Source organism: Neomonachus schauinslandi, chromosome 1 (assembly GCF_002201575.2).
Source record: "Neomonachus schauinslandi chromosome 1, ASM220157v2, whole genome shotgun sequence".
NCBI classification, from domain to species: Eukaryota; Metazoa; Chordata; class Mammalia; order Carnivora; family Phocidae; genus Neomonachus; species Neomonachus schauinslandi.
Window position 1 is genome coordinate 42,037,051 of NC_058403.1, and position 13,518 is coordinate 42,050,568.

Consider the following 13,518-nt stretch of genomic DNA (forward strand, 5'->3'; position numbering starts at 1 on the left):
GATTCCTTGCTTCTTTTCTACCTCTCTTCCTATAGAATATGGAATGTAAGATAAAAATGGAAGACAGAGTTGGAGAACATTTTTTTTAAACTCCAGCTACCATATCGTTATCATGTCCCTGGACAGGGCTTACAAACAGACATGCAATATTAATTTCCTATGGCTACTCTAAAAAATTACTACAAATTTTGCAGCTTAAAATAATTCAAATTTATTATCTTATAGTTCTAGAGGTCAGAAGTCCTAAAATCAAAGTATCAACATTGCTGGATTCCTTCTGAAATTCTAGGGGAGAACTCATTTCCTTGCTCTTTTTTACCTTCTGGAGACCACTTGTGTTTCTTGGCTCATGGCTCCATCTTTCATTTTCATGGACTAATACACAATAGGTTTTGATATCTGAGAACAAATGGGGATTTCACAAATTAGGTAAGAGTCCACAATGGATGAGTTCTGAAAACTCTGGGCCAGATACATCTTTTTAATATCAGAGCTACATATAAGGTCCCAGGATTTTGGGTCATATCTGGGAAAGAATGGGAAGAAAAAAGGAAGAAAAGAGGGTTTTGGAATTGGTGGAGTTTTTATACAACAGGAAAATGACAGTTTATCTTTGATAAAAATATAATATAAATAATATAATTATTTGATAATAAATAAGTTAACATTGTTAAACAAAATTAGAATACTGAGAGCTAAGCCTCCTTGTAAAATTTTACAGAAATTTATTTATTTATTTATTTATTTTGCTAAGCTGAGTTTTATTTACTAGTACTGGAACACTTTATTTAATTACTGAAGGAGACATGATTTTTACTTCAATTGTTACTTTCACTGAAACTTAGAGATGTAATGCAGCTAGTGAATAATGTCAGAAAACAGTTCTCCATCAGTTTTCTGAATTTCCATACATTTTGTGGAGAGGTGTTGATAGTTTTTGTTCTAGACTATTCATGCAAGGATGTTGGTATAGCAAACAGCCTTGGAAGATAGAAATAGCATTGTCTTCCTCCAGAGCAGATTTGTTTTCAGACTAGGAAAACAAAGATAATGTCTCCCTACAGGGTGAAGATTGGGCAGGTATTACAACAACCACTCATAAAATAGGGGCCTCCTAAGCTCTCAGTTCCTCACTGTGATACCAAGCATGTTGTGCATGTAGCATCTACTTGGGCCTCTTTGCTTAACACCCATGGTACTTGGGGTCAAGAGGAATTGATGTGAACAGGGAGTTCATGATGTCTGCTGTGCCTTACATGATAAATCTGTTTTTGATGAGAGGGCTTAATCCTTCTGCCAGCATCTATGACACTATGTCTAACTTGTTAGCTTACAAGGAGGGTAAAATTTCAGATCCTTCACAGTTCTTGAAAATGGTGGAAGTAATATTAGAATTTGGGCCATCTGACTCTAGAGGCCTCACTTGAAACCAAGAATTTGAATATCACACAATGTCTACTGAGGGAGCCAGCTAAAAATAAACTAGTATAAATATAATAAATAAATTTGCTAGTTCCCTTAGTAAAATCAAATTTGATCTTCCCAGGTTGGCAACAGGAGAATGTCTTTACTTCATAAACCACATTATCAATATTGTTGTTTTCCAAAGTCTAGTTAGCAAAACACGACTCTAGAAGAATGGCCCATAGTACATCCTGGCCACGTAAATTGTGGGGAAAAAAAGCAATCTTGGCACAACTTATCCTTCTTAGAATTTCCTAACACACTAGCAGGTACACTTTCTGAGAAATCCTACAGTAAAGAAAATCATTTGACTTCTTTTACCACAAATATCCCAGATTAATTGACAACAAAACTTCTGCTAGCATCCTATGAGTCTACTGTCCTGCTAAACACATTTTGTGAATTACTGATTGGGATGGATGTATCCTCTGGGCCTCTTCCCATCCTGTTATCACAAAGCTTTGAATAACTTCTAGTTTAAATGGTTGTACCTGTACTAATAGAGAAAAGGAAAGATTTGTGAGTCCACACTTCAGCTACAGTAATTATTCTGAACCTTGGATTTACAATAAAATCACCAAAGTGATGCTAGAAAGTTGATATTTTTAAAACTCCCTGGGCTAATCTAATGTGCAGTTAGAGTGAAGTACAACTGTGATAGAGCACTAAAGCAGGTACTCACTCCTGGGGAAATCAAAAGGAACAGAAGTCTAGAGTCTATATATTATTCTGTCAATATGGTAGCTACTAGCTACATGTCACTGTATAAATTTTAGTTTAAATTAAGGTCAAAATTAAAAATTCCATTCTTCTGTCATACTGGCCATGTTCCACATACTCAATAGGCACATGAAGCTAGCAGCTACAGTCTTAAAGCACATTTATATAATGTTTCCATCAACACAGAAAATTCTGTTGCACAATGCTGCTGTGTAAGGTCAAGAATTCTCTCCCTGCATGACTATAGTTGAACTTGAAGGCTGTAGGTTTGGTTTTTTTAAGGTAACCAGTAGTATTCACTAGGGGAGGAAAGGGATAGGGATGAAAGCCTGTATGTAATGCGTGTGATGTATGTATGTATGGGTGTGCACATGTGTGCATGCATGTGTTATGGGAATAACAGTGATTGCTTCATTCCTATAGTGCTATGAAATGTACAATGCTCTAAAATTGTGGAATATTATTATAAATCTGATGTAAAAAATTTTTAATGAGAGACCTAACATCTTTAGAAGCCCAGCTGTAGGAGTTTTTCCAATTAATCGGGGTTTATTGTCTTATATTACTTCCCAGAAGGATTTTCTCTAATGTCATTACTATTGATTTTCTTCTTGAAGTATCCTGATTTCTCTGGCTCTCATCCTGAAATGACCCCATAACTAGGGAAGAAATCATGACCAGTAGTTTTGTCAACTGTTTTTTAAGATGTTCCTATTAACTTCAAGATTTGAAACTATAATGTAGATTTTTTTTTAATGTACTCTCTATAGAGGGCTAGGAAATATTTCAGGGAACAAATGAAAACAGGCAAAAGGCATTATTTGGAGTTGTGAAAATATCTCATTGTTTTGTTACATAAGAAAAAATTAAGTTTTTGCAATAGTAGTTTTAGTATTTAGCTATTCAATAAAAATTGTGAAGATAAAATAGTGTCCTCTATAAAATTTTATGGTTGTCAAGCATGTGTCATTTAATGGATGACATGAAGCATATGAGAAAAAACAACCCTTTCTTTATACTTCTTCACATCATTTAAAACAACAGCACTTGGCTATAGGGAAGGTTCATTTGCTATTTCCTTTCTATGGGAAACCTGAGAAAGAGAAAATCCAAGAAAATAATTTGCTGACTCTTAATCCAGGTTTATTAACCACAAACTTTCATCAAACAGGAAAATATGAATATTTCTTGATGAATGATATAAGGACCATTCTTTTTTTTTAAGATTATTTATTTATCTGAGAGAGAGAGAGAGCAGAGCAAGTGAGAAAGAACATGAATGGCAGGGGTAGAGGGAGAAGCAGGGAGCCCAATGTGGGACTTTGATCCAGGACCCTGGGATCATGACCCAAGCCAAAGGCAGATGCTTAACCAACTGAGCCACTCAGGTGCCCCATAAGGACCATTCTTAACACCCTAATACTGTGTTCATGTTTCTGTCATTTTACAGAACGAAGGAAAATGACTAAATGCTCTAATTCTTTCTCATATTTTGTACTTAGTCTGCTTTTATCACTGTAATTTTGCAAGGTATATATGAGATTAGGGGACAATATTGATTAGATTTAATAATTGCCTCAATGACTTTAAAAACTGTCCTAAAACTAGATGTTTTGTTTTGTTTTAAAGATTTTATTTATTTACTTGACAGAGAGAGACAAAGCGAGAGAAGGAACACAAGCAGGGGGAGTGGGAAAGGGAGAAGCAGGCTTCCCGCTGAGCAGGGAGCCTGATGCAGGGCTCGATCCCAGGACCCTGGGTGAGCCGAAGGTAGACGCTTAATGACTGAGCCACCCAGGCGCCCCTAAAACTAGATGTTCTGAATAGTAAAATAGAGAGCATTAAAAGATAATAAAAGAATGTCATGATCAACTCTATGCCCACAAATATGATAACCTGGATAAAATAGACCAATTTTTTGAAAAACAAAATCTGGGGCGACTGGGTGGCTCCGTTGGTTAAGCGATTGCCTTCGGCTCAGGTCGTGATCCTGGAGTCCAGGGATCGAGTCCCGCATCGGGCTCCCTGCTCGGCGGGGAGTCTGCTTCCCCCTCTGACCCTCCCCCCTCTCATGCTCTATCTCATTCTCTCTCTCAAATAAATAAATAAAATCTTTAAAAAAAAAAAAGAAAAACAAAATCTGTCAAACCCAACAAGAAGAAATAGATGATCTGAATAGACCTATATCTATTAATGAAATTGAACTAATAATTAATAACCTTCCAAAACACAAAACACCAGGCTCAAATAGGTTCATTGTGAATCCTACTAAATATTTATGGGAGAAATTATATCAATTCTCTACAATCTCAGCAGAGGGAATACTCCCTACTTCATTCTATGAAGTTAGCATTACCCTAATACCAAAAACAAAGACATTATAAAAAAACTACAGATCAATATATATTATGAGCATGGATGCAGGAATCCCCAACAAAACATCAGCAAACCAAATTCAACAGAAAAATCACATGATTATATCTGTAGGTACAGAAAAAAAAAATTGAAAAAAAATCTAACACCCATTCATGATAAAGACTCAGCAAACTAGGAAGGTGGGGGAAATCTTCCTCAACTTGATAGAGAACATCTACAAAATATTTACAGCTAACATCATACTTAATGGTGAGAAACTTGAAACTTTCCCACTAAGATCTGAGAAAAGGCAAGGCTGTCTCCTATTACCACTGCTTTTCAATATCCTTCCAGAAGTCCTGGATAATTCAATAAGAGGAAAAGGAAATAAAAGGTACACAGTTTGAGAAGGAAGAAATAAAACTCTTCTTCTGAGATGACCTGATTGTCTATGTAGAAGATCCAAAGAATCAACAAAAAGCTCCTGGAAATCAATTTCTTATGCACCAGCAATGAACAGTAGAATTTGAAATTAAAAACACAATGCCATTTACATAAGTACTTGCCCAAAAGAAATATTTAGGCATAAAACTAACAATACATGTACAAGATCTGTTTGAAGAAAACTATAAAACTCTGATGAAAGATATTGAAGAAGAGCTTAATAAGTAGAAAGATATTCTATGTGGATAAGCAGACTGAAGATATCAGTTCTTACCAATTAGATCTATAGATTCAATGCAATGCCAATCAAAATTCCAGCAAGTTATTTTGTGGATGCTGATAACTAATTCTAAAGTTTATAGAGAGAAGAAAAAGACCTAGAATAGCCAATATAATATTGAAGAAGAACAAGGTCAGAGGATTGAAACTACTTGACTTCAAACTTAACATAAAGGTACAGTAATCAAGGCAGTATGGTATTGGTGAAAGAATGGGCAAGTATATCAATGCAACAGAAGAGAGCCCAGAAGTAGACCCACATAAATACAGTCAACTGATCTTTGACAAAGAACCAAAGGCAGTATAAAGGAACAAAGGCTTTTCAGCAAATAGTGCTAGACAACTGGACATGTGCATGTGAAAAATGAATTTGGACACAACCTACCCTTCACAAAAATTAACTCAAAATGAATCATAGACCTAAATGTAAAATGTAAAACTATAAGACTCCTAGAAGATAACACAGAAGAAAACCTTAGATGATCTTGGGTATGACTTTTTAATGCAAGACCAAAGGCATAATTCATGAAAGAAATAATTGATAAGCTGAACTTCATTAAAATTTAAAGCTTATGCTCTGCAAAACATGTTGTCAAGAGAATGAGAAGACAAGTCAAAGTTTGAGAGAAAATATTTGCAGAAGACATATCTAATAAAGAACTAAGATGCAAAATACACAGAGTTCTTAAAATTCAAGAATGAGAAAAGAAACAACCTAATTTAAAAATGACCTAAGATTTGAACAGACAACTCACCAAAGAAGATATATAAATGTCAAATATGCATATGAAAAGATGTTCAACAGCATATGTCATCAGGGAATTGAAAATTAAAACAACAATGAGATACCAAGATACCTATTAGAGTGACCAAAATCCAAAGCACTAATACCACCAAACACTGGTAATGTTGGGAATGCAAAATGATACCGCCATTTTGGAAGACATTTTGGTGGTTTCTTATAAAACTAAACATACTCTGACCATACAATGCAGCAGTTATGCTCCTTGGTATTTACCCCCAAAGAATTGAAAACTTATGTCCACACAAAACCCTCCACACAGAGGTTTATGGTAGCTTTATTCATAATTGCCAAAACTGGGAAGCAAGCAAAATATCCTTCAGTAGATGAGTGGATAAATAAACTGTAGTACATCCAGGCAATGGAATATTGTTCAGTGCTAAAATAAATGTGCTTCAAGCCATGAAAAGACATGGAGAATTCATGTTACTAAGTATGCATGCATGTACTTAATACATATTACAAAGTAAAAAAGGTCATTGGGAAAAGAGTACATACTGTATAATTCCAATGGTATGACAAAACTATGGAGACAATAAAAGAATCAGTGGTTGCCAGGGTTAGTGGGGAGGGAGGTTTGAATAGACAGGGCACAGAGGATTTTTAGAGTACTGAAACTACTCTGTATGATACTGTAATGGTTCATACATGTTGTTATACATTTGTCCAAACCCAAAGAATATACAAAACCAAGAATGAACCCTAATGAAACTATGGGCTTTGGGTGATAATATGTCAGTGTAGGTTCATCATTTTAATAAATGTACCACTCTAGTGAGGGATTTTGATAGTGAATGAGGCTGTGCATATGTGAGTGCAGGATTATATGGAAATCTCTGTACCTTCTGCTTGATTTGGCTGTAAACCCAAAACTGCTATAAAAAATAGTCAATCAAAATGTTTTCATTTTCATTAGAATCACACAAATTCAGTAAGGTAGGGGATTATCGATGATGGGTAGACAGAGATATAGCAAATTCAAAATTTTATATGTAAATATATATTATATTAATCAATATATTATATATTAATTTATATTTAGATTAAATTTATATATATATAATTTTTCTAAGCAGCTAGCAGGTAAAAAGTTATGGCTTTAGGAAATATTAAATCAATGCCTTTCTTTGTAATACATATAAAATTCTATACTTAATAATAAATAGAAATAGGACATAGAAAATAACAGACTGGTATGAGTTAAGAACACAGAACTGGCTGGGCATCTGGATGGCTCAGTCATTAAGCATCTGACTCTTGATTCTGGCTCAGGTCATGATCTGGGGTCCTGAGACCAAGCCCCCCATCAGGCTCTGTACTCAGCAGGGAATCAGCTCCAGATTCTCTCTCCCTCTGCCCCTCTCCCCCTTCTCTCTCTCTTTCTCTCAAATAAATAAATAAATAAATAAATCTTGAAAAGAAAAAAAGAACATAGACCAGGCATGCAAAATTGATACTTAATTTCTGTATTTCTATATTTATTTATCTTTTAAGTAGGCTCCATGACCAGTGTAGAGCCCAGTGTAGGGCTTGAACTCACAACCCTGAGATCAAGACCTAAGCCAAGATCAAGAGTTGGATGCTTAACTGACTGAGCCACCCAGATGCCCCAACACAACTTTAACTATATAACATTAATATTATAATGTAGTAAACAATGTCTCAAACTTAGGTATTTTTAGGAGTTTCCAGATAAAAAACACACAGCCTGAAGCAGAAGCAGTTGAATTGAACATCTCTCTCAGAAGTGCTCTAGTAGATAAAATTCCTCACCAAAATATCATTGACAAGTAACCATATGAGGGGGAATATTTTATTAGATATTAAATGATGCTACACTTCTAAGCCCAGCTCATAGTAACAATAACAAAATGATTATATTTGAAGGCAAATGGATGTAGCACATGCCTGACAAAACAGTCTATCAAGTATAGGCTATGATTTTTTTTCTGGAAAGTAACTAAACTTTGTTAATTTATGTATGTGCAAATATGCACTTCAAATCCCCACTAGCTCAAATTATCGATATTCCTTATTGTGAATATTTCTGCTGCTTATAATATATTGATCTATCCACTAAAGAAAAAAGGGATATCTAACTGAAAGATTTTTGTCTCTGTTCTATTTTTCTTAGCCAAGGGAGTGCAGTTTCAAGGGTTACATTACCTTGCTGGATGGTGTGCAACTGTAGGCATTTTGTAGGTAAACGTCCTCTGCTGTCCTGAAAGCTGCACTCTCCATTTCCTTAAGCCACAAACTCCAGCTGACCAGCATCTTCTCCAAGTTCTCCCACCAGTCCTATCTTCTTAAACAGCCCTCTTCCTCAGGCTCCCCACACTCCACTTACTTTACCACCCCCACTAAACCACAGTCTTCATTTTTCATAAACATTAAATTCAAAGGAGGTGCCTGTCTGTGATTTTGCTCCTGCATCAACATTAAGCCCACACATTGAGTATGATATAAAGAACTGAAAGTGAATTTATTTATTCCATTGTTCTTTCAAAATAGGTCTGTTGCTAACAGGTCTCTAGGTATGCATATGAAATTCACACAGCTATAAAAGGAAAGAAACAAATTCCAGGCACACAGCACCAAGCTGAGAAACCAAATGTTAAGCAGGGACAATGAAGGATCTGAGCTTGGAGGTTAGCAGTGAGACCCAGTACTGACTGCTATTTGGAATATCAAACATTTTAATGAATATGAGGCATTATAAGATTCCCAAGTAATAAAGAAGGTTGGCATCAGTGCCCACATTGTGGCTAACAATTTAAGGATGAGATGAGTAAGACAAAAAGGCATTTCATAGTCTCCATCAAAGAAAGGAATAATAGTTCTTCCCTGCTAAAGTCTAACAAATTAATAATATAACTAATGATAATTGTGCAAAATATAGTAAATGTACATTTTCATCTAAAGAAAAGATGATCCTCCTGTTGGAGGTGATCTAAGTGCACCAAAGGACCAAAACCTTACTTACTGGTCTTCAGTCAGCAGATAATTTGTAACATGTTCCAGAGAAGTTCTGTTCCAGGATTAAAGGCCTGGTGCTTGTTGCCCACTTTCAGATATAATTCAAACTGCCCCCAAGGAACGTTCAGTGACTTACCAAACCACCGCCATTGTGGAGCAATTTGCCTCTAGCTTGGAAACTGGAGGTCCAGACTTGGGAAAAACCACCCTCTGGGTCAGCTATTGTGCATCCTGGGATGTCAGGAATGATAAATTATGTACTGACACCCCCTTACTTTCACCAATTTGGGGCTCATGGAGAAAAGGGAGTAAAAAGGTAAAGATCAGAATTCCTGCCTGTCCCATTCCTCAAGCCTCTGCCAAAGATGCTATCTTTAATTCAGGCAAAATGATTTGTACATGAGATTTCCAGTTTTTACCTGACACTTCCTTCTTGTTCACAGTATGAGCTCCCATCCCCATCCCTCTATCTCTAAATATTGTAATAAGAGTTATGATCACTTTGGCATTTTGAAATCAGTATTCCTGAATTAGGGTTCAAGTGACTATATAAGTTTTTCAGCAATTTTGTTTTTAGTTAGAATTTATTAACAAAAATGTTATTGGATATTTAGTGACTTAATGGGCCAGGCTGATAATATATCTTTATTTACTGATCATCAGACAAAAGCCCATTTTAATAAATCATTGCTATATTCTTTCATAATTGTTTTCCTGCTCTTCATGCAGCATAATTTTAAATACAAGGGTATTTGAAAAACAAAGAGTTAAGTGTTTTGTTCATGGAAAATTATGTTCAGAGACTGAGTCTGTCATTGCCAATAATTTAGTACAGATTCACTGCACGAATTTTAAAATTTATAATAATAATATTTCACATGCTCATAGCATACAGGATAATATCTCTTAATAAGCTGATAAGATACTTCAAGCCAATGATAGATTAATTATACCATTGTTCCAGGGATAGGGATGATGAAAAAAATAAATAAAGTCCAAATTTAGTTGAGATATACTTTTCTGGGACTTGGTTCCCAGATTTGGCTTAGCTGACCAACAGCTGATGTTCAGCTACCAGCAAAAATAGAAAGTCCCTTATTGCTAGAGAACAATGCTAGCTGAACAAAGGGGTTGTTCAGGCAAATTGATCTTCTTCACATGGCCATTGTGTGGTTTTCCCCTCTTCTGGAAGGAGTAGGCTTTCCACAGCAGTAGCTTATGTCCATAGGTCTTTGGAGACCTATTTAGATCAGCAAAGTGTAGCCCTTCCCAGACTTAACACTCTCACTAAGTTCTCACAAATTGTTGGTATTTAAAGTTTCAATGTCCATTAAATCATATTTACTCTCTCATATGTTCATACTGATAAACATTCAGTAACACAATTTTGATGACATCATCCTGACAGAGCCTTCCTAATATAAACAAATTCACCTTTAGATCTAAATTACTTCACTTAAGCCATAAAGAAGTGGATTTGAACTCATAGCCACCAAAGAAATTGAATCAGTAATCAAAAATCTCCCAACAGAGTCTAGGGCTGGATGGCCTCCCAGAAGAATTCTACCAAACATTTAAAGAAGAATTAATACCTATTCTTCTGAAACTGTTTCAAAAAGTAGAAATGGAAGGAAAACTTCCAAACTCGTTCTACGAGGCCAGCATTACCTTGATCCCAAAACCAACATGGTACTGGAAGTCCTAGCCTCAGCAATCAGACAAAAAAGAAATAAAATGCCAAATCGGCAAAGAAGAAGTCAAACTTTCACTCTTCACAGATGACATAATACTCTATGTAGAAAATTCAAAAGACTTCAGCAAAAAATTGCTAGACCTGATACAGGAATTCAGCAAAGTGGCAGGATATGAAATCAATCCACAGAAGTCAGTTACATTTCTATACCCTAATAATGAGGCAGAAGAAAGAGAAATCAAGGAATCGATCCCATTTACAATTGCACCAAAACCATAAGATACCTAGGAATAAACCTAACCAAAGAGGTAAAGGATCTGTACTCAGAAAACTATAGAACTTATAAAAGAAATTGAGGAAGACACAAAAAATGGAAAAACATTCCATGCTCATGGATTGGAAGAACAAATATTGTTAAAATGTCTATGCTACCCAAAGCAATCTGCACATTCAATGCAATCCCTATCAAAATACCATCAGCATTTTTCACAGGGATGGAACAAACAATCCTAAAATTTGTATGGAACCAGAAAAGACCCCAAATAGACAAGGTAATGCTGAAAAAGAAAACCAAAGCTGGAGGCAACACAATTCTGGACTTCAAGCTGTATTACAAAGCTGTAATCATCAAGACAGTATGGTACTGGCACAAAAACAGACACATAGATTAATGGAACAGAATAGAAAACCCAGAAATGGACCCTCAACTCTATGGTCAACTAATCTTCGACAAAGCAGGAAAGAATATCCAATGGAAAAAAGTGTCTCTTCAACAAATGGTGTTGGGAAAACTGAACAGCCACATGTAGAAGAATGAAAACCCAAAATGGATGAAAGACCTATATGTGAGACAGGAATCCATCAAAATCCTAGAGGAGAACACCTCTTTGACCTTGGCCACAGCAACTTCTTGCTAGACACATCTCCAAAGCCAAGAGAAACAAAAGCAAAAATGAAGGATTAGGATTTTATCAAGAAAAAAAGCTTTTGCACAGTAAAGGAAACAGTCTACAAAGCTAAAAGGCAGCCTATGGAATGGGAGAAAATATTTGCAAATGACTTATCAGATAATGGGCTAGTATTCAAAATCTATAAAGAACTTATCAAACTCAACACCCCAAAAACAAAAAATTCCAGTCAAGAAATGGGCAGAAGGCATGAACAGACATTTCTCCAAAGAAGACATACAAATGGCTGACAGACACGTGAAAAAATGCTCAACTTCACTTGGCATCAGGGAAATACAAATCAAAACCACAATGAGATACCACCTCACATCTATCAGAATGGCTAAAATTAACAAGTCAGGAAACAACAAATGTTGGCGAGGATACAGAAAAAGGGGAGCCCTTTTACACTGTTGGTAGGAAAGCAAACTCAGTGCAGCCACTCTGGAAAACAATATGGTGGTTCCTCAAAAAGTTAAAAATAGAGCTACCCTATGACCCAGCAATTGCACTACTAGATATTTATCCAAAGGATACAAACATAGAAGGATACAAACATAGTGATTTGAAGGGGCACCTGCACCCCAGTGTTTATAGCAGCAATGTCCACAATAGCCAAACTATGGGAAGAGGCCAGATGTCCATTGACAGATGAATGGATAAAGAAATTGTGATATGTATATATATATATATGTACATATATATACATATACGTATATATATATACATATATATATATATAAAGAAATTGTGATATATATACATATATATATATACATATATATGTGGTATGTGTGTGTATATATACACACACACACACACACACACACACACAATGGAATATTATTCAGCCATCAAAAAGAATGAAGTCTTACCATTTGCAATGACATGGTTAGAAGTAGAAGGTATTATGCTAAGCGAAATAAGTCAGTCAGAGAAAGACAAATACCATATGATTTCACTCATATGTGGAACTTAAGAAACATAACAGATAAACATAGGGGAAGGGAAGGAAAAATAAAATAAGATGAAAATAGAGTGGGAGGCAAACCATAAGAGAAGCTGAACTCTAGGAAACAAACTGAGGGTTGCTGGAAGGGAAAGGAGGAAAGGAGGAATTGGGTGATGGGCATTAAGGAGGGCACTTGATGGAATGAGCACTGGGTTTTATATGCAACTGATGAATCACTAAATTCTACCCCTGAAACTAATAATACAGTATATGTTAACTAAATTGAATTTAAATAAAGAGTAAAAAAAAAAAAGTGGATTTGATGGACGGAAAACTTCCAAACTCATTCGATGAGGCCAGAATTACCCTGATTCCAAAACTAGACAAAGACTCCACTGAAAAATTGAAGTGCAGGCCAATATCCCTGATATACATGGAGGCAAAAATTTTCAACAAAATACTAGCAAATCAAATCCAACAATACATCAAAAGAATCATTCAGCAAAAACAAGTGGGATTTATTTCTGGGTTGCAAGGATCATTCAGTATCAGCAAATCAATCAATGTGATACACCACACTAATAAAAGAAAGGATAAGAAAGGATATGATCCTCTCAGTAGGTGGCAGCAAAAGCATTAGACAAAGTACAATAGCCATTCATGATTAAAAACCCTCAACAAAGTAGGGATAGAGGGAACATACATCAACATCATAAGGGTAATGTATGAGAAACCCACAGTAAACATCATCCTCAATGGGGAAAAACAGAACTTTTCCTCTATGGTCAGGAACAAGACAGGGATGTCCACTGTCACCACTGTTATTTAACATAGTACTGGAAGTCCTAGTCACAGCAATCAGACAACAAAAAGAAATAAAAGGCAT